Genomic DNA, 24,141 nt, shown 5'->3' with positions numbered 1-24,141 from the left:
TTCTTCTTTTTTTTTAACACACTTTATTAAAGACATTAGTAGCATCATACATTGTCAATAGGTATACATACGGTCATTTTTCCTTTTGTTTGTTTTCATGCATATGCAGACCGTACATTGCGATATGAGAGGACTGTTGAGTGTATACAGACAGGTTGTATAATCTCGCCTTTAATAACAGTAGGAACCCATTCACAGACATTTTTGACATTCCCAACATCAGTAGTAGGATACCTGTTGGTGTTCAAACAAGGTTTTGATCCAGCGCGAACGGGGTACACTTACATAACCTCCCTGCGTCGCAGACCCCTCGTCACGCTAACTCATTCACACACGCATTAATTGGTGGGGCCCATAACACCAACACTCATACGTTTCTCTCACAAGTCTGCGCACAGGAGGTCAATGTATCCCCCGAACATGTGGGGGGGTACCTTATTACCTATAAGGAAGAAAAATGTATTACAGAATATACATATTTACATCAACACCTATAGGATCGTAACCTTAACATCAAGGCACTCCACCACTTGGTCAATGGACCAATTAGTTGGACTGGTTGATGGTGATTTAGAACCAGCTAAAAACACATTAAAGCTTCAGAATCCTCTAGTCACCTACTGGAAGAACCACAAACTCATTATTTCTGTTAATCAATATTTTGTTTATCTAAAATTTTGTTTGCAATCATATAATTAGCATTTCGGTCAATCAAATTTGAATTTCAGTCAATCAATACAAATTGCATGACATTTTATATTGACCTATTCTTGCTATTGGGGTCTTTTCTAATTCAATTGGCTCTGCCTAAATCAAATTCGTTGCTCAATTGTCCCAATAGAAAGCAGACCAAGACTCAAAAGTCCGGGAAAGTTCCTTGCTCAGCACGACACAGTCCCAAAGATCTCAAAAGGACCAAAAATCGTGCCAGCATGTCAGTCTGTAGCTCGTCTGTCGTTGTCTGTGGGTAAAGGTCCGGGGGTGGTAACTCCTCCCTATTCTACTACCCTTTTTATAATAAATTCTGGGTAACATGAAACATTTCTTGGGCTATGAGGAATACGATTGGTCCATTTGGTGAAATTTGCAATATTGTCCTGTTTTTCCATCAACTTGGGTTCTCAGAGATTTTGCTGGGTCACTTCCTCAGTCTAAGTCATACTCATGCAACATTGTTGATTCCTGGTTGTGTGTGACTATTGTTTCCTCCGGACAAGTTTCACTAACTGAAGTTTGGAAGCCCTCCATGTTCCTATCCTTGACCAGAAACACTGTGCTTTGAATTGAGGATGCCGGGAGACCTACGGAGCCATCCGAGTCTGCGCAGTAGACATCGCGCTCACGAGACGGTGGCCACTTCTGAACTCCATTTTGAATGTCATGGCTTGGTAGGCCCGAATGCCAACTTAAGCAAAACAAACACAAAAGAATAATTAATATGCGGAAATTAATATTCTAATGTTAAACCCTCACTAATCCCTTTATGTATTAGAATTTTCCTAGCTTATAGCGACATTTAAAGCAATAATACTCACCATTTGGCATCAACAGGAACGCAAGCGTCACCAAAGCAACATAAATCATGCAATATTCTATCATCACACATACTACTGTTAATAGGCGCACCACAATTAGTTATTAGAGTTATTCTGCCATGCAAATAGCAATGAGTCCCGCGTGTAATGTGTGTTTACCAAATGTATTTTTGTTGGTTACTATAACACAGCACACAGTTAATTCAAATTAAAATATAAATTGATTATTGTAATTAGTATTTTCATGCAATATAGGGAAGGTATACCAAATTTTGCTTTACCTGCTCCATCAATCCCCCCTTTGGTGATTTTTAATATCGCCACAAATTCCCTTAAATTTTGATAACATTTATAATAGAAATGAATTCAGTTCTCTTAAGTTTTGTTAGGTCACATTATTGTTTCCCCTGTTTCATCCTCTCTTGTCTTTTTATACACATTCTCTTTCCATTCTTCTAATTCTATATCTTCCATTTCTCTTTCCCTTCTTTTTTTCTTTCTTTTCTTAGCAGCTTCTCTTTTGTTATGATTTAGTAATTTTCTTCTTTTGCTACATAAACATCCTAGTCTCAAAATTAATACTAAAAATATCACACAAATTACTGGAATTAGAATCTTACCAATAAAGGTACTACCTAATCTTAGTAAAAAGTTTTTAATAGTAGAAAACCCTTTTCCAATCTTTTCCCAAACACTTTCAACCTCCAATGGAACAATCTCCTCGTGCAAATCAGTTATATTCTTAATGTATGTTTTTAAATCTTGACTTTCGTCAGGAATATAAGTACAACAATGTTGTAGCTTCTGCATTCCACAGACTCCACTCTCTTTGGCCAAAATATTATCAAGGGCAAGTTGATTTTGCATCACCGTTGCTCTCATGGCAACCATTTCGGTATTCACCAGTAAGAACCCTCCAGCAGTGCTTGCCGATAAGCGATCCACTACTGTAGACAATTTTCTAATTTTGTGTGCATTTAGAGATATTCCAACTGCTGGTATCAGTGCTCCAAAAATATCCCCTACAATTTCTGACCAACTCTCCCTCCTTCTACGTGTTAGTTGTCTACCTAACTCATGCGCACCATCTTTAACCCTTCCCACATGAAATATCTTTGGGAAGACCAGGCCTAGATAACATGTGCCATACCAATGGTCCGGTAATCGATAATAAGCTTTGTTCCCGCAGATAAAATATAATCCAGGGAAAACCGGATCATTTCCTCCTTTAAATCCCCATCCACCCATGATTCTATAAGTATCATGGCAATCACTCGCACCTATGAAATAGTTATCATACACAGTTTGATTTCTTCTAATACACAATTTTCCTTTCTGAGGCCAATCTAAAGCCATAGCTGGACTAGTTCTCCCTTCAAATGTTTTTCTCTTTCAACGTCCTAGACTGTCTTTTCTTCCTTTCCCTCATGTATCTTCTTTTGCATTTTGATTCTCCTTTCTTCTACCATATCTAGATAAGTCTTTTCTTCTCTCTTCATACTACAAGTGAGATTATTTCTAAATACTGATTCTAAAGTTAATTCTCTAGTTTCTAGGAAAAATTCACCTAAAACTTTACCAGGTTTTACCCTATTCAATTCAGGAACTACTGGTACTTGTGAAAAAATGTTATCTACATCAGAAAAATAATATTCTAGTTACCCTGTTTCATAAAACAAGCTTGCTAATACACTACATGTTATTCCATATGTCACTGGAAGGTGATGGTACGTTACTCCCTCAGACACTGATGTAGGTAACTGCATGCAGACATAGCAGTCTCTCACATCCATGGTTTTTACATATTCATACAACAACTTTGAGAAAACATTGTTAGAAAAATCAGTTATGGACCTATCTTTATGTGAGTAAGTTCTACCTATTGCTTTAGTCGGATGAATATCATGAATCTTTTCTACATCAGACTTATTCTCACTATGACCTTCTATCGTTTCAAATGTTACTTTAAATGAAACTATTAAAGCTAACGCATCTCCACAGAAGCATTAGTAATCCTGTACAACAGCAGCACACCTTGCACCATCTTCGAAGGAACACACATGTAGATTTTCTACTTTCTGTGTTTTCCATTTCGGAAAATGATCAGTGTCTTTCGACTTAGCCTCATCTACACACAACTAGTTTTGTCTAAACCCAAGGCTCTAAGCACCTACTTGGTTCTTTTCGGTTATGTCTTTTTATTCGGTAATTTTTCCAAATTTCTCCTTTGGGAACACCTTGGTTTCCTGAATTTGGCATTTGATGGTCTTTCACTTTACTCTCACAGTCTTGGTTCAGAATGTCCTGAACATTCGTCTCTTCCCCGATGTCGGACAAGATAACTCTCAGGATTTCCGATTCTTCGTCTTTCTCAACCACTTCTGGTATAGTCACCCCTTGGCTGTCTGCTTCCTCTTGTACTTCAGGAAGTGCCACATATGACCATTCTGGCGACTTATACTTCTGGCTGGGTTTCTTAGTCCGTTTTCCTTTCTCTGACGGTGTCTGTTCAATGTCTTTTGATTTCCCTTGGCTAGACACCTCATTCACTTGTTCAGCTATAGATGACTTTACTCTTGTCAATTGGTATCTTAATCTCTTTATCTTGTTTGGCCAAACTTCCTCCTTTGCTGGCCTTTTGAACTTATTTCCTTTTTCACTTCTCTCAGTTCTCCGTGCTCTTTTTCTCAGAACTCGACCTTCCTGTACTTCTTCGTCACTGTCCTCAGATTCAGTTCCACCTTGACTCTTACTTTCAGTAGTTTTTCTTTCCGCAACTTCCTTTTTCTTATCTAATTCTGTCCCTCCTCGTGTTTCTTCCACACAATCTTCCTGCTGACTAACTGTCCCTTCTTCTACCTGGATTTGTTGTTTCACTACACCTCCTCGGGGGTCTTCCGCAACAATCTTTCCCTCTCCCTCTGTATCTTGTACCTCACCATCTACCTCTGTGATTAGAGGTGGAATTTCTCTCGTTTTTACATGTGGAGCTTCTTTATCAAGAATTTCTTTGACAGTCTCTTCACTGTTTAGGTCTCGCATAGCGTTGCAGCGCAACGCGCTGTTCGCTTTGCGAGACATGCAGTATACAGTATAGTGGGGGAAGCTCTGCCCACTTTCAGTCCATGTTTTTCATTGGCTTAAATCAGAAATGCTGCATTCTGATTTGTTTTCGCCTTGTTTGTCCCTCCTCCTGACGGCCATATTGTCATTTTTCTCCTTCCACGGCTATCAGCCCCTTTACTTCACAAACTCTTTTGTTCCTCTGCCCCCCCTTCCCTCCAGCAGTCCATAACTTCTCTGCCCACCACCACCACTCCGACCCCCCACTCCCGTTTATGCCTTCTTGGACGCCCACACGTTTGTTTATAATGCAATAGGTCTCTCGTAGTACGAGTCCTATTGCATTTATAAATGCTTGTTTCCTCCTGGGATTGGCTGGCTGAGTCTCGCACTTTATTTTGCCTGACCTGTCCAGAGGGCTGTGTTACGCATGCGTCGTCCAGCAGCCGCTATACAGACGCTCCTGCGCATGAAGAGGAAGGTGTTTCACAGGATCCAGGCAGCTACACAGCAGAGCCGGAAGAAAAGCGCGCTGCGTTTGAACACTCACAGCTGCAGCCTCTTCAGCAGCGCCGAGGGCAGGAGGAAAGTAGGTCTACTCCTATGGCACTGCAAGTGCTTGTTAGTTATTCCTTTGTTAACAGATCCCTGGGTGCATACATAGGTTCTCATGCTCAACTCGGTGCATAAACAAGCAGACTTAATGCGATCTAAAGGTTAATTGCAAGCCCGAGATTTCAGTTACTGGCCCTCCGAGTGCCCCGCCTCTTGCTCGATTCAGTTTCATTTACGCTGCTATGCCACAATCGAGTAAAACGGAGACCCGACTCTGAAGAATCAAAGGCACTTACAGGTAAAATGTAAACTTGAATGAATTGTGTTTGTAACTTAGAAATAAAGATGCCTTTATCTGCGAAATGTTGTGTTTAAATAATTTATCTCTAATAATCGCTCTACTTCGTTCCATGACAGGGGCGTAAAGCGTGATATTATTCTTACTGGAGTCTGCTAATAACATGGGTTTTATTTTTATGCAAGTTCACACTGGGTATGCCACTGGTGATAAACAACGTAAGGTAGATAGTTTTACGGGAAAGCACACTAATTGCTTCGCTATCAATGGTGCGGCAGGTGCAATGGCACTGGAGCCCAGAGGTTTAAGGGCCCCCTGAACCCTGTTTATTGTTATATTTACTATGTTTTGAGCTTTCAGTGGTATCGCGAACAACTGGATAGCTCCACTTGCTTAAAATTCATAGTGCTCAAGTTTACAGATGCGTTGTCGAACCCAGGCTTTTTCTGTGCGTTATGTGACCTGTAGGACTGATCTCACATCAGCTCTACAATCACAGAATGCATCGAAAAAACAAACTGAACTGGATACGCTACACACAAGTGTTCCTAGGAAACTTGAGAGCTTCGAGAAAGGGAAAATATGATGTGAAATTTAGTAATTTTGAAATTCGTGACCAACATAGTTGCAAGTTGAAACTCAAAGTTTTTTGAAGATATTGTTCCACAACATATACGATCGTAGGCGGCCTACATTTCAAATATATAAAGCCTATCGCATACATTTAGCAACGCATGACTTAATGTTTTTTGAATACTGGGAAATATGATGGAATTATGGAATAATACAAATGTAAACTAAAGCACCTACTGCGACATTTACATATTTAACAGTTACATGTATCTTTCTCCCTCCCCTGCTTTTGCTTCATTCCTTGTACCTGCTCTGCTGTCTCTTAAACTCTCTCGCACCCCCCCACAAGCTGTCTCACCCTCTTTCCCTTGCGGTTGGATGAGGGAAAGCTTTCTTGACTTCCAGGGTAAAAACGGCCTGTGTGTGTGTGTGTAAGTTGTTGCTTATGCTTTTATCCGAGCTGCTCTTCCTGCATAACCCCAATGCTTCAGGCTATTAATCTATTGCATCAGAGTTACACGCTGAATACTATGCGGTATGAGTATATACACATCGCCCACCCATGCCCCACTTATTTCAATCCCGGTATTCCCTTAAAAAAAATAATCCTTGTTGTCAGTTGTATGTGGGACCCCACAGGAGTAAGTAAACTCGCGCAAGACTACAACTCCCACAATGCGCTAATTCCTTAAATGGAAAACCAGGACAGGAAACATCTTTTTAGCTTGGCGTAAAGGCAAACTGCTGCAAATGGTCACTCTTTGATGTTCCCGTTCGCTCAAAAACGGGATGGTTGGATGCAATGTATAGAAATTGCACATTGAACTGCGTGCAGCTTAAAACTGTGGCAAGTCATGTGAGACCTGCGCTTCTTTGCTCCTTTCGTGCTCCATGCCAATGTTTTCCTAGCAAAGTGGCAAAAAAAAGTTTTCCATCGCTTTCTACACGAGTGGATCTAATTAAAATATAAACTGTAACGGTCTCGCTGTGGACACTCCTTTTTTTTCTGTTTAAACCGCTGCTGAGGTCAATATGTTTACAAAATTCCTTTTCCATAAAGCTAGCCCCATTAGTGTTCGGCAACACAGCCTCTCGCTTCAAGATAAACGTTTTTCCTGATTGTCCCTGACAGAGGTTTTACTCTCAGAGGCTCTGCATGATGAAAAGCACACCTACATAAAGGTAAGCTTTTAGGGGCATATCGACAAGGGGTGGGGATATTATCGCCGCTTTAGAGCCAGTTTTCGGGCGAAAAGCGGTGATGATAATATCGCATTATCAACAAGGACATGCTAGCGCGTGTTTCCTTGCAATAACGCCCCTTGTCAGCACGCCTCCCATTGCATTGCTAATGAGATGCAAAGGAGGCGTGCCTGACAAGACTCCCTTGGGAGAATATCGCTAACCCAGCTTCGTTATATTGACAACGAGGGTTAGCGATATTTAAAATGACGTTAAGTATGCCTTAACGCAGGAATTTAACGTCTGTTAAATTCCTGACTAAGGCATACCTAACATGGGGGGTGGATTGTGTGGCTAAGACCACAAGCCCCATCATCTAGGATATCGCCGTTTTCCACTATGGAAAACGGCGATATCCCCACTATCTCTGAAATTTTTATCGCCTCGGCGATGGGCGTTGTTGGTAACGTGCTAACCGGGTGATTAATTCCAGAGATGGCAAGCGATAAATATGCAAGCGCTAAGCGCGCTTTGCGATATTTATCGCCGGCCCTTGATAATATGCCCCTTAGTGTCTCTGTTTGTTCTACATTCAGCAGTGCATTAAACAATATCATTAACCCCAATGTTTTCAATACACCAGTAAATTGCTATTGTGCAACTAACCAAGCTGTTTTCGAGAGTTCTTTAATACAAGTAAGTGGTCTGTAATGTTGGGATTTGATAAAGTGAATTTGGCTGAGGCCTCAATCCAGTGTCCCTCGATGGAGGAGTCAAAGTTGTTGCAGGTATTTCCCATTTTGCGATCTTGCTGCTCATTCACAGCATTTCATTCGTGAGACAGTGCCATTCAGAGTTTTCTCCACGTTACACTGGAGCAACATCTCTCCAGGGTTATATTGTGTCTTTGTTGCCTGATTCTCTATGAACTCCCATTACTTAAAAAATGTAATTTACTCCGTGGAGAACATGATCAAAGATTGTGTGGAGAGAAGCAGCCTCCCAAAAAACCACACGGTCAGATTCTTTTGTTGTGTTTCGGTTGATTTGTAAAATATTGCAGCAGCATTGATTCTTATTCAGGGCAAGTTAACCTCAGTGTTTAGTGGCTGCTCTGTTGTCCATGTCAAAATGAAGTAATCAATGCATTGTTTAATGAAGGATTGTGCTCAATAGTGTCATTTATACATTCCTAAGTGCAGCCTCGGGACGAGGGTGAATAAAGGATCAAAATATCAACAAAAAAAAAACTAAATATACCAAGGCAGAGTGGTCGCGAAGTGGCCAAATTAGATTTATTCACAATCACACACATTAGCACCACTTTACAAACTTTGCCAGAGCGCCACTTTACCAGTGAAGCGCTACTTTCATTTTCTCGTAATTATTTGAACAACATTCATTTCCATAGGTAAGGAAGTGCACCATTCCTGGAGGTACTACAATACCTGGTTGATGAATAGAAAACGTTTGAGATCTTTATCAGCAGTTTTCCTGTTTTTAATTTGTAATATGTGTACCGCAGCTCTGTGTGCAGGGATGTGGTCACGTTTTGTGCGTTAAGGTGCTGCATCGCTAAATACTTATAAGGTTCCAAAGGCGAGACCGATTGCATTGCAAATGCTTGTTTTGTTTACTCTTTCATGTACTTGTACTTGTTCAGTATCTGACTCTGAGCTAGTGTCAGAAATCTGCAATCTCCTTCTTAATGGCTGATTCTCTGGTGCTATAACTGGACTTGATTCTAACTCCCCCTTTCAGGAGTTGGTCCTGTTCTTGTTTCTTCTGAATCTGGCTCGGAACTGGTATCAGATTCTTCAAAGTATTCTTCTTCACTGTTTTTCGCTGGATTAGGAATTCGCAAGGTATGATTAGCCTGAATCCAATTCTTCACTCCAGCACATTTCACAGCTGTCGTCGTAGTTAAGATTACCTGACGCGGTTTACCCCACCGTGGGACCAGACAATTTCTTCTTCTATGCACTTTAATTCTCACCCAGTCACCTGGGCTTAGATCATGAGCTGGCTTCTTTTCAAGAGGGGTTGCATCCGATCCAACCTGATGAAACACAGAATGAACGGAATCAGCCAACCCCTTGCAATAATCCAACACCAAGTCATCAGATATAGGCAATAGTTTGTTGACAGGAATGAAAACATGTCTCATTGCCCTCCCCATTACTATTTCATGGGGACTCAATCCAGTATTCCTATCAGGAATAGATCTAATAGTCATGGGCACTAGAGGCAAGACATCAGGCCATTTCAAACCTGTGGCTAAACACATTTTTCCTAATCTATTTTTAATGGTGCCATTTACTTGTTCCACCACCGACCAATCCCTCCAACCCCGACGATGGTGCGCCCACCCTTAGACGATGGATGGACGACTGCGCCAACACCATAGCCCCGCTGAAAAAACAAAACCCCAGAGACACCAGCAAGAGAGCCAACTGGTTCACCCCGGAACTCCTAGCATCAAAGCGCACCTGCCGGAAGTTGGAGAACATATGGCACAGCAAGAAGTCGCTGGGCAGCCGCGCAGCCCACAAAGACGCCATCCGCAACCACCACCACCTCATCAGGACTGCCAAGAGGACCGCCTTCAAAGACCACCTGGACAACAATGCACACAACAGCAAGGAGCTCTTCAACGTCGTGAAGGAACTCTCCAACCCCAGCTCCAACGCCAATGACATCCCGCCGTCGCAAGCCCTGTGCGACTCCCTCGCCACCTTCTTCCACCGCAAGATCGCCGACATCCACAACAGCTTCAACCCCCGGATGACCCTAACAGGCCCCAACACGCCGGACCCACCACACCCCACCGACCACGACCCTCTGACAACCTGGGCCAACGTGAGCATCGAAGACACAATCAAGACCATGGGCAAAATCCACTCCGGCTCGCCGTCTGACCCTTTTACACACCACATCTTCAACAAAGCCGGCAGCTCCATCGCACCCCACCTACGCAACATCATCAACCTCTCCTTCGAGACCGCGACCTTCCCTGAGAGCTGGAAACATGCCGAGATCAACGCCCTATTGAAGAAACCCACGGCAGACCTGAGCGAACTCAAAAACTTCTGGCCCATCTCCCTGCTTCCGTTCCCAGCTAAGGTCATCAAGAAGATAGTCAACATCCAGCTCACCCGCTACCTCGAAGACAACAGCATCCTGGACCCCTCCCAGTCAGGATTCCGCAGCAACCACAGCACTGAGACCGGCCTCATCGCTGCCACAGACGACATCAGGATCCTACTGGACAACGGCGAGATGGCGGCCCTCATCCTTCTGGACCTCTCCGCCTCCTTCGACACCGTCTGCCATCGCACACTATGCACACAACTCCACGACGTTGCGATCCGAGACAAGGCCCTGGACTGGACCTCCTCCTTCCTCTCCGGCAGAACCCAGAGAGTCCGCCTCCCCCCGTTCTGATCCAAAGCCTCCGAGATCATCTGCGGCGTCCCGCAGGTATCCTCCCTCAGCCCGACGCTGTTCAACGTTTACATGGCGCCTCTCACACGCATTGCCCGACATCACAACCTCAACATAATTTCCTATGCCGATGACACGCAACTGATCCTCTCCCTCACCAAGGACCCCCTCACCGCCAAATCCAACCTCCACCAGGGAATGAAGGCCGTCGCCGACTGGATGGAGGATAGCCGCCTTAAGCTGAACACAGACAAGACGGAGATCCTCATTCTTGGGTCCAACCCCTCAGCATGGGACGACTCCTGGTGGCCGCATCGCTGGGGCAACCTGGCAGTCATCCTCGACTCGAAACTCACCATGACCAAACAAGTCAACGCTGTCTCCTCCACCTGCTTCAACACCCTCCGTATGCTCCGCAAGATCTACAGATGGATCCCGACAGATACAAGGAAAACAGTTACCCAGGCCCTAGTCAGCAGCAGACTCGACTACGGAAACGCACATCCATTTCTTTCGCTGCAATAGAGCTCAAACTCTTTTTCATAATCAGGCATGCCAAGAGCTGGGGCTTCACACAAACCATCTCTTAATTGTTTAAAAGCCTTCAGCTCCTCTTTATTCAATTCAATGGGGTCCTTTACATCACTCTTTGTCAATTGTACCAGAGGTTTTGCAATACATGAGAAATTACTAATCCACTGACAATATCCAACCATTCCAAGAAACATTCTCACCTCCCTTTGAGTCACTGGGGCTCTCATTCCTTTGTTTATCCTGATTCTATATGCAGTCACTTTTCTTAGTCCTTTTTCGATGTTATGGCCCAAATACTGTACTACTTTTAGACAAAATTGTAACTTTGATGGGGATACTTTAAATCCTCCATCTGCTAAATGATTCAGCAATGCAACAGTATCCACTACACAGGCTTCTCGAGTTCTCGATGCCACCAATAGGTCATCGATATACTGGGCTAGTACCGAACTTTCGGACATTTTTAAATCTTCTAGGGACTTCTTCAGAATCTGATTAAATATCGATGGACTGTCTGTATACCCCTCTGGGATTTGGCACCATGCCAAAGTACGTTCGCCAAACCGGAACGCAAAAATCTGTTGGCTATCAGGGTGCAATGGAAAGGAAAAGAAAGCATGACATAAGTCAATGACTGTGTACCATTCTGCATCATGAGGAATCTGATATAAAATCACAGAAGGATTTGGTACAATGGGACAACATGATACAACAATTTTATTCACCTTTCTCAGGTCTTGCACTATCCTGAAAGTTCTGTTAGGCTTTTTCAGACTCATAATTGGCGAATTGCCTGGACTACTCATTATTTCTCTCAAAATACCTTGTTCAATCATTCTGTCTATTATAGGTGTAACTCCTGCAATTATCTCGGGTGTCAATTTATACTGTGGAATATTTGGGTAACTTACTCCTTCCTTTACAGTAATTTTTACGGGATCTACATTTCTCATTAATCCCACATCTTCTCCCGTGAAATCCCATACCTCCGTTTTCACTGTTTTCTTCAATTCCTGAGGCAATTCCTCTGGGTCAAACACAGCAAATGCCTCAGTAACCTCAGGTTCCATATTAGCTACAGTAATTTTGTACAGTACATCCTCATCAGGAGTCTCAAAGGCTATGCCATCAGGAGTACAGAAAATTGTGCAGTTCATCTTGCACAACAAGTCCCGTCCTAAAAATTTACAGGGCTGGTATTGCACACGACAAAACGGTGCATCTCAGAACATTTCCCTATTTTAACCTTAATTGGCTCCGTAAGATACGTTTTTATCTGTCTGTTGGATACTCTAACTACTTGGATTGTCTCATCCGAGAGAGGAAGGTTTTGAACATCAGCTGATCTAACAGTTGAACAAGTAGCACCAGTATCTACTAGGAAAGTAATGTTTTCGTCATTTATCTTTCCATCGACAAAAGGCCCTGTCTGGTCTTCTTCCAGAGTTGTGCCAAGTACGCACTCTTCTTCCTCTCCTCGGCACCGTCAATAACTCTCTTCTGACTCACTCTCATCGCGTTGCAGCCAATACTGCGAAACAGCACTAGAGTGCGGCAGCTTAGTTACCTGTTCTTCGGTGTACAATCCTGTCTCATTACTGTATCTCTAAGGATTTACACTCTGTGGAAAAGGCGGTTTTGGCACCTGACACTGTTGGGCAACAACCTGCTGCTGTCGCTGTGGTTGACAACTCACCTCATTCTGCACCTGTGGATTCAATGATGCATTATCGCCATTAGTACTTGGGGGTAATTTACACTCGGATTTCCAATGCCCTATCTTTCCGCAGTTATGACATGGCCACTTCTTTTTGGCTTCTTCTATATTAATCTGTCCTTTTCCCTTTCCAATATTGGGTTTCTGTTTCATATGGCTCATGCCATTTACCTGTTCAATCAATTGGGCTTCCTGTCTTTCTGCCACTTTTACTTGGGCCCACATGGCTTTTTCTTTTAACTTACATTGCTTGGCTTCAATCTCATCGCTAAAATATTTTGCATACCTCAATACTTCATCTATCTTTTTATTCTGCCAATCTACAGTATGCTGTTTAATCATTTCACTTACTTCAGGTCGCAACCCATACACAAATCGATATGCAAAATGACTTAAATCTTTCTCACTCAAATTTTCAGCACCATTGTATTGTTGAAAAGCCAATAACAATCTCTCATAATAGGCATGTACAGATTCTTTTACTTCTTGTTGAGTTCTATACATTTTTACCCAATCAGTTTCTTTTGGAGGTACTTTATTTTTCAGAAAGGTAACTACCTGTTCATATTTTCTCATTACTTCTGGATCAGGTGCACCTGTTTTAGGATCTCTCGGGTGTTCCTGAGTAGGCACACCTATTGTAATTTTACATTCTGCCCATAGATCTGCTGGCACAATTATGTCAAATAGACTATTCAAGTCAATCCACAGTACTTTTGATAATTTGACAAATCTGTCTACCTGCCTATACCACTCCACCGGTTTCTTGCGTAAACGGGGAAAGTCATTTGTAAATGATAACATGTCTTGTCTAGTCCAGGGGACATGCACATAGCCTCCTCCTGGAATCTCCCTCATGGGACACTCAGTTACCACTTTCTCCTTTTCTCTTACTGGGAAAGCTGCAAACGTTTTATCTGTTGCATCGTCTCGCTTCCGAAACTACCTGTACTCCATTTATCTACATCGCCCCATTTTCTCAGTAAAACAATTAACTCTTTAATTTGAGTTATTCTTCCTACAGTATTCAAATTCTCAATGTCTTTTTCAGCAAAGTCTACTCTGTATGGTTTCTCTAATTACTTTATTTTCTCAAAATCGATACCCATTTCACTTGCCACTTCTTCCAATTTTTCATGCAAATTTCTCGCTCTCCATGTTATACTTTTACATAGAAACATTAGTTCTTCATCCTGATATGCTTTTAACTTTTCTGTGGGAATAGTTCCTACTATTAATTCTTCTAAAGGTATTTTTAATTTTGCCACATCTAAAGGTCGAGGTTCGGCATCTTTTTGCTGAAACTCCTTAACCATTCGCTTAATTCATCAGAAGTGGGACCTACAGGAATTGTTTCATTTCTCACTTGTTCTAAACTCTTTGGCGATCCTGGCACTGATTCTGTCGTCATTAGTGCTTAATTTGTTAGGCTCTGATTCACCGTCAAATTTTTAGGAGTACTTAATCCAGTAGTTCCTACCAATTTTCCCCATGGATTTTCTCCTGAATATCTTTTTCCCGTTTCGGCTTGCTTATTACTGTTGTAAGGGATCGTTAGACAATGTTCACTATCCTTTTGCTTATCAAAAATAGGCATCACTGGTCCAATTGTTACAGGAACAGTTACAGCTTCCATATTTTTAGTCAATTTTCTAATTTTTTCAGTTAACTCCAGAGTAGTTCTGGCTAATTCAGCTGAGTTTTCATTTGTCATTCTACCAGGCTGTGTATTTTATGATTCTCTAAAGGGATTATTTTTCCCTACCTCAGGTGGCGTTGACTCAAATTTTATATTTTGTGGTGCCACTTTTACTGGCGCACTTGGTGTCAACAACATAGAGTTTGGTTGGTACGGGGGAGGATTTTTATAAAACATGTCCTCGAGTACATCGTCCTCCAACTCATTCACACCATACTTCTAGCCTTCTGACCCTGTATTGTTTCTTTTTTCTGTACAATTTCTACCACTAATCTCTTTAGCATTTCTCACAGGGAATATCCCATCAGCCATATTCACACTTCACTATCTCCTCATTCTGTCATCATGATTCTCCTGTCCACATGGTCTACCTAACATGTATTTATACCTTCCGCCACTCCGCTGTCGCTCTCTTTCATACATCTCATCTTCCCATTCTGTTAATGCTTCAAACTGAGTAGGTCTAGGTCTCGGTTCTAGTCTCATCACCCTTTCTCTTAAGTTTCTTAATACCGCTAAATTAAATGAACCATTTTCTGGAAACGCTAAAACTCCATCATCTTTTGTATACTTTGCCCAATTATCTAGCCAAATACATGCATGATACCCATATTTTGCAACCATGAAGAATGCGGGCGATTTCGTCAGAGGAAGCAACTGTCCCTCTCTAGTCACAATCGGTTTATCCTTTTTAAATAAGTTCTTAATCTTTCCAAACCAGGACTTTTTCTCTTTTTCTGGTGGATCGTAATACATCATTTTCCTTATTCGGTATCGCTAGATTTCTTCTATGACTATTCTGTGATCTTATCCAATCGCAGCGTGACTCACACTAACGCACCAATCCGAGGCATCTATGTCACTTTTTCAACTCTCCAATCCCAGCGCGACTTACACTAACGCACCAATCCGGAGCGTCTTCGTCACCCTGTTACTTTTCCTACTCCTAGCTCGACGCACACTAACGCACCAATCCTGTGCGTCTACGTCACTTTACAGCTGTCCAATCCCAGCGCGGTCTTTCTGACGTCAGCTGTTCTCGCTACTCCTGCTTCTGCTGACCCCTCCTTTACAAAATTTATCGGCAACATTTTCTTACGTTATCTTTCACTCAAAATCTGTTAGTAACAACATAAAAACATCACCATTGTCCGCTTCGCTAACCAAAGAGATAGTTTTGACCTTTTTCACAAGAATTCCGTATTTCTCGAGAACAGCGCTTACCTCTGCCCTACCACAGAATTATTTAATTTGCCGATAAAGTAGCACTTCCCTCTACCTTACCCTTCTAACAAGCATTAGCTAACCGTTTCTCTAGGGATAAAACACATGTGGAGACTACACTGCTCCTGAGAATTAAGGCCAGAGTTTCACAATAAAGCCGAATGCCATTTCACTTACACACATTCAAATGGAAAATGTAGTCCATTTACACAAGAATTCTGTATTTCTCGAGAGCAGCGCTTACCTCTGCCCTTCCACAGAATTATTTCATTCGTCGATAAAGTAGCACTTCCCTGTACTTTACCCTTCTTACAAGCTTAGGGGAGACCTATTACCTTTCCAGTGATAAGCGTAATGAGAGCTCACAATTGACTCCTGTTCTTAAGACCGAAATTTCACAGGTGGCCTTCGCTATCCATACACCACTTTCACACAGGAAATGTCCCTACCGATAACACGCGATGATGTTACCAATTCGAACCCAGCCATTGCGTCGTGCTACTCCAATCGTCACACGTTTTCCCCGTGTACCTACAGGGCAACAAGACAATACACCGTGCGACTTCACTTGCCACACGATTTCCCCATGTACCTAAAGGGCATCTGACTTCCTACATCCCAGAAGTCTACAAAAACAACACAGAATGTAACGCAACCCAACATAGATTGTTAATACATAAATTAATACTTATCCAAACATCTGCAATCAATAACCAATAATAATGAAATCAAAAATAATAAGCAATAATCACCAAACCAATGCAATAAAACCATAACTCTGCTACCAGAAAAACTGATCCAGTGCGAACTGGCGTCAATTTACATAACCTCCCTGCGTCGCAGACCCCTCGTCACGCTAACTCATTCACACACGCATTAATTGGTGGGGCCCATAACACCAACACTCATACGTTTCTCTCACAAGTCTGCGCACAGGAGGTCAATGTATCCCCCGGACATGTGGGGGGGTACCTTATTACCTATAAGGAAGAAAAATGTATTACAGAATATACATATTTACATCAACACCTATAGGATCGTAACCTTAACATCAAGGCACTCCACCACTTGGTCAATGGACCAATTAGTTGGACTGGTTGATGGTGATTTAGAACCAGCTAAAACACATTAAAGCTTCAGAATCCTCTAGTAACCTACTGGAAGAACCACAAACTCATTATTTCTGTTAATCAATATTTTGTTTATCTAAAATTTTGTTTGCAATCATATAATTAGCATTTCGGTCAATCAAATTTGAATTTCAGTCAATCAATACAAATTGCATGACATTTTATATTTACCTATTCTTGCTATTGGGGTCTTTTCTAATTCAATTGGCTCTGCCTAAATCAAATTTGTTGCTCAATTGTCCCAATAGAAAGCAGGCCAAGACTCAAAAGTCCGGGAAAGTTCCTTGCTCAGCACAACACAGTCCCAAAGATCTCCAAAGGACCAAAAATCGTGCAAGCATGTCAGTCTGTAGCTCGTCTGTCGTCGTCTTTGGGTAAAGGTCTGGGGGTGGTAACTCCTCCCTATTCTACTACCCTTTTTATAATAAATTCTGGGTAACATGAAACATTTCTTGGGCTATGAGGAATACGATTGGTCCATTTGGTGAAATTTGCAATATTGTCCTGTTTTTCCATCAACTTGGGTTCTCAGAGATTTTGCTGGGTCACTTCCTCAGTCTAAGTCATACTCATGCAACATTGTTGATTCCTGGTTGTGTGTGACTATTGTTTCCTCCGGACAAGTTTCACTGACTGAAGTTTGGAAGCCCTCCATGTTCCTATCCTTGACCAGAAACACTGTGCTTTGAATTGAGGATGCCGGGAGACCTACGGAGCCATCCGAGTCTGCGCAGTAGACATCGCGCTCACGAGACGGTGGCCACTTCTGAACTCCATTTTGAATGTCATGGTTTGGTAGGCCCGAATGCCAACTTAAGCAAAACAAACACAAAAGAATAATTAATATGCGGAAATGAAGATTCTAATGTTAAACTCACACTAATCCCTTCATGTATTAGTATTTTCGTAGCTTATAGCTACATTTAAAGCAATAATACTCACCATTTGGCATCAACAGGAACGCAAACGTCACCAAAGCAACATAAATCATGCAATATTCTATCATCACACATACTACTGTTAATAGGCGCACCACAATTAGTTATTAGAGTTATTCTGCCATGCAAATAGCAATGAGTCCCGCGTGTAATGTGTGTTTACCAAATGTATTTTTGTTGGTTACTATAACACAGCACACAGTTAATTCAAATTAAAATATAAATTGATTATTGTAATTAGTATTTTCATGCAAAATAGAGAAGGTATACAAAATTTTGCTTTACCTGCTCCATCAGTTTAATACAGAGCTACCCAAACTTTACCCGCCTCCCCCATCCCCCCTCCTGCTCTGTGGTTATCTGTTTATGTTATTGTCTATCAGGGTTATGCATGTATTACTATTAGTCCTATGCTGTCTGTGACCTATGGACGATGGCTCGTGTCAGTGTCAGTACAAGCTTTTACCCTTTGGGTGTGGTATTAGGCTATTGTGTTTCATTGCTTCGCATGGGTACTAAATCTAGACGCTTAAATTCCTCCATCATAATGTCCTACTCCATAGAGATAGGTTGTCTGTGCAGCCCTCTTGCCTCTTCTCGTCTAAGCGCCGCAATTTCTGCACCTCCCCTTTGTATCACATACTCCTGCTAATCGGCTAACGAGGGGCTTCTAGGGGATTTCCATCTTTTAGTGAGGGATCGCACTGCAAGTATAAGAGCGAGGTCCAGAAACAGCTGTTGTGCTTTTAAGGCTTTAGTGGCTTACGGAGACCCATGAGGCAATCTAAGGCGTTGTCCTGAATTGTAACATGTGTGGAGTTCTCTAGGGAATGTCATATGCCATTCCAGAAAGCTTGTATATGCGGACAAGACCATAACATATGAATGAAATCTACCTTGTCTCCCTTACATCGGGGGCAATTGTGTTGTGCCTCCGGGAACATGTAGATGAATTCTCTGTGGGGTTAAGTAGGCTCTATGTAACACCATAGTTTGTATGAATTTCAGCCTAACATTACGGGACACCCTTTTTGGATGTTCAAGCATGTTCGCCCAGGCTTTGTCAGTCAGGCTTGCGCCTGTATCCGCCTCCCATTTAGTTCTAAGAGACGTAAGAGGAAGGGCTGCATGCATCCTAATGCCTTTGTACAGCCATTTGACCAGGTGGCTCCCATTCCCCATAACTAGTTCGTGTTGTGGGGGTTCCATGCACTGAGGTGCCCATGTGTTTCTAATATAGTGGGATACTGTTGTGTGCACCAGGTATAGGCGATCGGGTGCTCCTGTGGCCTGTATAAAGGTGGCATGGTTGAGGAGGTTACCGTCCCCAAAGAAAGCCCCAACTTCGTCCACCCCGGCCTCTGCCCAGTCATGTATTCTAGTCTTTGTGAGCCTGCCTTCGGGGGTGGGGATACCCAATAATGGGATGTAAGAGGAGTAAGGGGTCATAGCTGAGGTGTACTGTATGGCCTTCTTCCAGCATTGGAGTGCTATCCTTCGTAGTGGGGAGGCCCTCCCTAGGAATTTTAGCTTTAGGGAGAATCAGAGAATGTAGCCTGCCCGATCTATGTCCCTAGGTGTGTAGCCGATTTCTTGTAAGCCCCTCCCCGCCATCCAATAGGACAGACAGTGGAGTTGAATAGCGTAGTAGTAGGCCTTAAAGTCTGGGACTCCCAAATCTCCCTGGTGAGATTCTAACTGTAACTTCTGTAGACTTGCTGGAGGGGGTAATGCAAAATTTTGTATACCCTCCCCATTTTTGCATGTTATACTAATTAGATTAATTAATTAATTATTATCGAACTAATGGAATGAAGTGAAAATTATTAACCAATCTTATTAATAACTGAAATACACGTGGGATTGCATTTGCATGACTTAATTAATGCGTAAACTAAATTATGTACGCATACTAATGATAGACAATTAGAATATTGCATGATATATTTTGCTTTTGTGATGTATTGTGATTTGTGCTTTATTCAGTAAGTATAAACCGCTTAAGTGTTGCTTTCTGCTAGATAAATATACACACATATGGGTATTAGCGAGGGAATAACATTTTATCAGTAATTTCTATGTATTAATTGCGTTTTGTGTTTCTTTTGCTTAAGTTGACCATTTGGGCCTGCCACAAAATGGCTGCCTCCTGTACCTGACTTGACTGACGACGCTACACGAGGTTTTGGGTGAAGTGCGCCTGCGCTAACGCCAGCAACAGTGGCCTCGTCGTGACCCTAACCAGACTGTACCCACCCAGGTCGCCCTGAGAAGCAAGCCAGCTTTTCAGAAGAACAATAAGATGCCTCTTAAAACCGGAACCAGCAGGACTGATGATCTAAGAGACATTAGTTCATGAGAACCCTGTCAGACGATCTTCGATTGTCCAATCAGAGGAGCTGGAAACCAATACTTGTTACATTTTGTCAATGATTTTACTATAAATTATGGTAGAATAGAGAGGTTGTATGGCTTTCTCGTTTTCCTGACGTTATGCTGACGGAGAGGACAGTGACGCTGCAGGACAGCTGTTTCCCTGAATCTTTGATGGACTGAATTAATGCCCAATCTCCTGATGAACTGAAATTACTAAATTTGATGGGCATAGATTTGTGAGATTACTGGATTTGACTTAGAGGACGACGATTAGCCAGAATAGGTAAATATGATGATTGGCGGCTTGAATAAACGAGTGATTTAATTTGCATTAATTAGATAAAGATTGAATTGATTCATTACAAAATTAGTTGGGCTGTTTATTCATCAAAAATGTATTGATTCAAAGGTAAATAGAGAATTAGAAATTAACCTAAACCAGCAACTAACTGATTCATCCCAATTTATGAGAGGAATACCAAAGGTGAAATTCAGGACCTAATGAGTATCAGAAGGTTACGTGGATTTGTTGCTCATTAGGGTAAAGAGGTATTTCCTTTCATGTCAGCGTTTGGAGTAATCATCACCCGAGAAACACAGATTGATGGTGAGTGAATGTTGGTGTTATGGGCCCCACCAGCGAATGTATTGGTTGTGTGTGTTTGTGAGATCTTTGGTCTGTGACGGAGGGAGGGATTTTGTACTCCACGCTGCAGCAGACTCACCCCCCTGCGGCCAGCCCCCCAGATGAGCTCCACTAATATAGTATTCAAGGTGTGAAATATGGCTTGCAGGAGCACTATGGGTAAGTTTACAAAGAAGTACAGCAACCGAGGTAACAATACCATCTTGGAATTGTTCGATGTTGCCCATCACTGAGAGAGGTAAGGAAGTCCAGAAGGTTACGCTAGAGCGTAATGGCCTTCATAAGATTGCCACCTAATTCATCTGCCTGTGATCTGTATACCTGAATTCCAAGATATGTAAATGTAGTGGGGGCTACTGGGAAGGTGTACCTGCCGAATGGTAGCTCCTCTGGGCAAGGTCCGTCTCGGAAGTTTAAAAGCATGTGACTTTCTCGGGTTAATTGCAAGGCCTGAGATCCTTTCGAAAGTGGAAAGGAGAATGGGGAGGGGCGCTGCCTCAGCCGGTAAATCTCTGAGGTATAAGAGGATATCGTCGGCATATATGGAGGTGAGTTGGGCTGTGCCATCAATAGTGATTCCCAGCCGGTCCGAGGATCAGCGTAGAGCTATTGCCAGAGGTTCTAGCTCCAGCACAAACAGGAGGGGAGACAGAGGGCATCCCCTCTCGTGTACCACTGTGAATCGTGTACTCGCGGGAGATATGCTGCCCTGTGCGGGCCCTAGCCGTAGGGGAAGTGTAGAGTAATTGCACCCATTTGAGAAATGCATCTGGGGAAGCCGAAGCGGCGCAGGGCTGCAAACATATAGTCCCAAGTAATGGAGTCAAAAGCCTGGCGAAGATCCAGGGCTAAGCAGCCCGCGTCCTGATACTCCGCCGGGGTAGCTTGCATTACATAGTGAAGCCGTCTTATGTTGAAGGACATGCTGCGATTTGGTAAGAACCCGCATAGGTCATTGTGGATAAGCGTGTTCAAGTATGGTTGTATAGGATTTGCGAGTGCTTTACTTAGGATTTTATATTCAGTTGCTAATAGGGATAATGGCCTATAATTGGAGATATCCGTGCTGTCTCGGCCAGGCTTGAGTATGGACGTAACTAGTGCCTGCATGGTGGATTGTGGCAAGTGACCGGCTGCCAGTGCTGCCTTGTACACTTCTTCTAATTTGGGGACCAGTGTATCAGAATAGGTTTGATAAAATTCTATGGGCAGCCCGTCTATTCCGGGTGCTTTGTTGCGATTAAGGCCTTTGTTAGCAATTCTTATTTCCTGTTGAGTTATGGGGCCTACTAATTCGTCCTGTACATCTGTCGGCTGAGAGGGGAGTGTGAGGTCTCTTAGGAAGTCATCTATTGGGTTATCTACATTGTGGGTTGGGGCTGCATAAAGATTACTAAGATGTGTGCAGAAAGCTTCATTTATGTCTTGTTGCGTGCGGACTGATCCTCCAGTTGGGGTAATAATATGTGTAATAGTTGGTGGTTCAGGTCTGTCCCGTACTATGCTTGCTAATAATGTCCCCGCCCTATCTGCCTCCGTATGTTTCCGCTGTACAAAGGCGCTATAGTCTATCAATCGCAACGTTTCCAGAATTTCAGCATGACTAATGCGAGCATTCTGTAGGGCCTCCCGTTTATTTGGATCTGTCTCCGCCTCTTGCTCCAATGAGGACATTAAGTTTTCAACTCTAATCAGACTCTGGTGTGTTTCATGCCTGGCTCCCACTATCTGCCTGATCGCGGCCCCCCTCACCACCACTTTAAGAGCATCCCAGTCTATGAGGTTTGTGGAGACTGTGTTCCAGTTATCAGAAACATAATTAGTGATGGTAGTGGAGAGCATCGCCCAGAACGGGCCATCTTCTAGCAGCTGTGGTTGCAATTTCCAGGTGGGCACTGGGGTCGGTAAAGTACCCCAAAGGAGTGTGAGTTCGTTAGGAATTGTGATCAGAAAGAGTTTTAGCTAAGTAGGTGGATTGGCGGGCCTGTGCAACTATGGTATTGGAGCATATGAATCTATCTATACTGGTATGGAGTTGATGGACAGGTGAGTAAAATGAGTACTCCTTATGTGTAGGGTGCAAACGTCTCCACACGTCCAACAGGCCCCACCCCTCCAGCCAGGAGTTTAAAAGATCTGCTAGCTTGCAGGCAGTAACGCCATGCAATGGTGGGTGTGATCTGTCTAGCGTCATATCTAGTACCGCATTGCAGTCCCCTCCCAGGATCCATTGGATAGTATCCCAGCCAACCAATGCCGAGCCCAATCGTTGGAAGAATTTGTCTTGGTCGACATTTGGGGCATAGATACTCCCCAGAACAACAGCTCTGCCATCTAAGGTACCCTTCAATAAGACATATCTCCCTTGATCGTCTATACGACGTTCTATTTTGGTGAAAGGGACCCCATTGCGAATCCAGATGGCCGCACCTCTAGCAAATGCGGAGTAATTAGTGGAGAACATCTGACCACGCCACTTCCTGCGGGTTTTCTGGGATTCTGGGCCAGTGAGATGAGATTCCTGGAGGAAAACTATGTGAGTCTGACGTCTAAGGAAGTATGCATGTACCTGTTATCTTTTCTGAACCGCCCCAAGGCCTGCACATTCCAGGTCAACAGGTTGCAGGAACCTACGGTGGTATGGACTCTGGGCATGAGACATGGTAAAGGGTACAGCTCCCAGAGTTACAGACCAGGAGTTCCCATTCCCCATTAAACTAATAATACTTGGCCCAGCCTGCAAACTATGCTGGGCCCAACAACAACTGCTAACATACAATTTAGGTATAATGGTGCGTACGCTAAGTGGGGTACCGCTGCCACCGTTCATGCTGTGGGTAATGCAAATGGAAGGTCTTGGGGGCTCTACGGAGCCTGGGGGGGGAGAAGATACACATATCATGTCAGCCACTTTACCGATATTACTATTAAGTGTGGAGATTCTGCTTCCTGTCTTCTTCTGATGTCACTTCCTGTTTGAGGGGTAAAGACTAAGGAAAGCCTGAGTAGAAAAGTTAACAGAAAAGGTAGAAGCAAGAAAAATTTAAAGAAATTGTGATTGGGAAATCTGGAATAATTCAAAATATTAACGTGGAGAAGAACAGCCTGCCCACCGGTTTCTAACCAAGCGCATGTTAGCCTCTGCGCATCAATGGCAGCCATTCCTGAGCAGGATGGTGGCCTGGCTGGGACCAGATTAGGGATGTGCACTTCTTGCCCAGCAGCCA

At 43.0% G+C, this 24,141-nt stretch overlaps 1 long non-coding RNA gene across 1 annotated transcript; it reads left to right on the top strand.

Moving 5' to 3' along the window:
* LOC146839534 (uncharacterized) lies at positions 1–23,166 on the top strand. Its single transcript, XR_014980685.1, has 3 exons — positions 1–253; positions 18,190–19,601; positions 20,985–23,166. It is a non-coding gene; the product is annotated as an uncharacterized LOC146839534 (long non-coding RNA).
* The last annotated feature ends 975 nt before the right edge of the window (positions 23,167–24,141 follow it).

This window comes from Triturus cristatus, chromosome 4_1 (assembly GCF_964204655.1).
Source record: "Triturus cristatus chromosome 4_1, aTriCri1.1, whole genome shotgun sequence".
Taxonomy (NCBI): Eukaryota; Metazoa; Chordata; class Amphibia; order Caudata; family Salamandridae; genus Triturus; species Triturus cristatus.
This window is presented reverse-complemented; position numbering and strand designations above follow the sequence as displayed.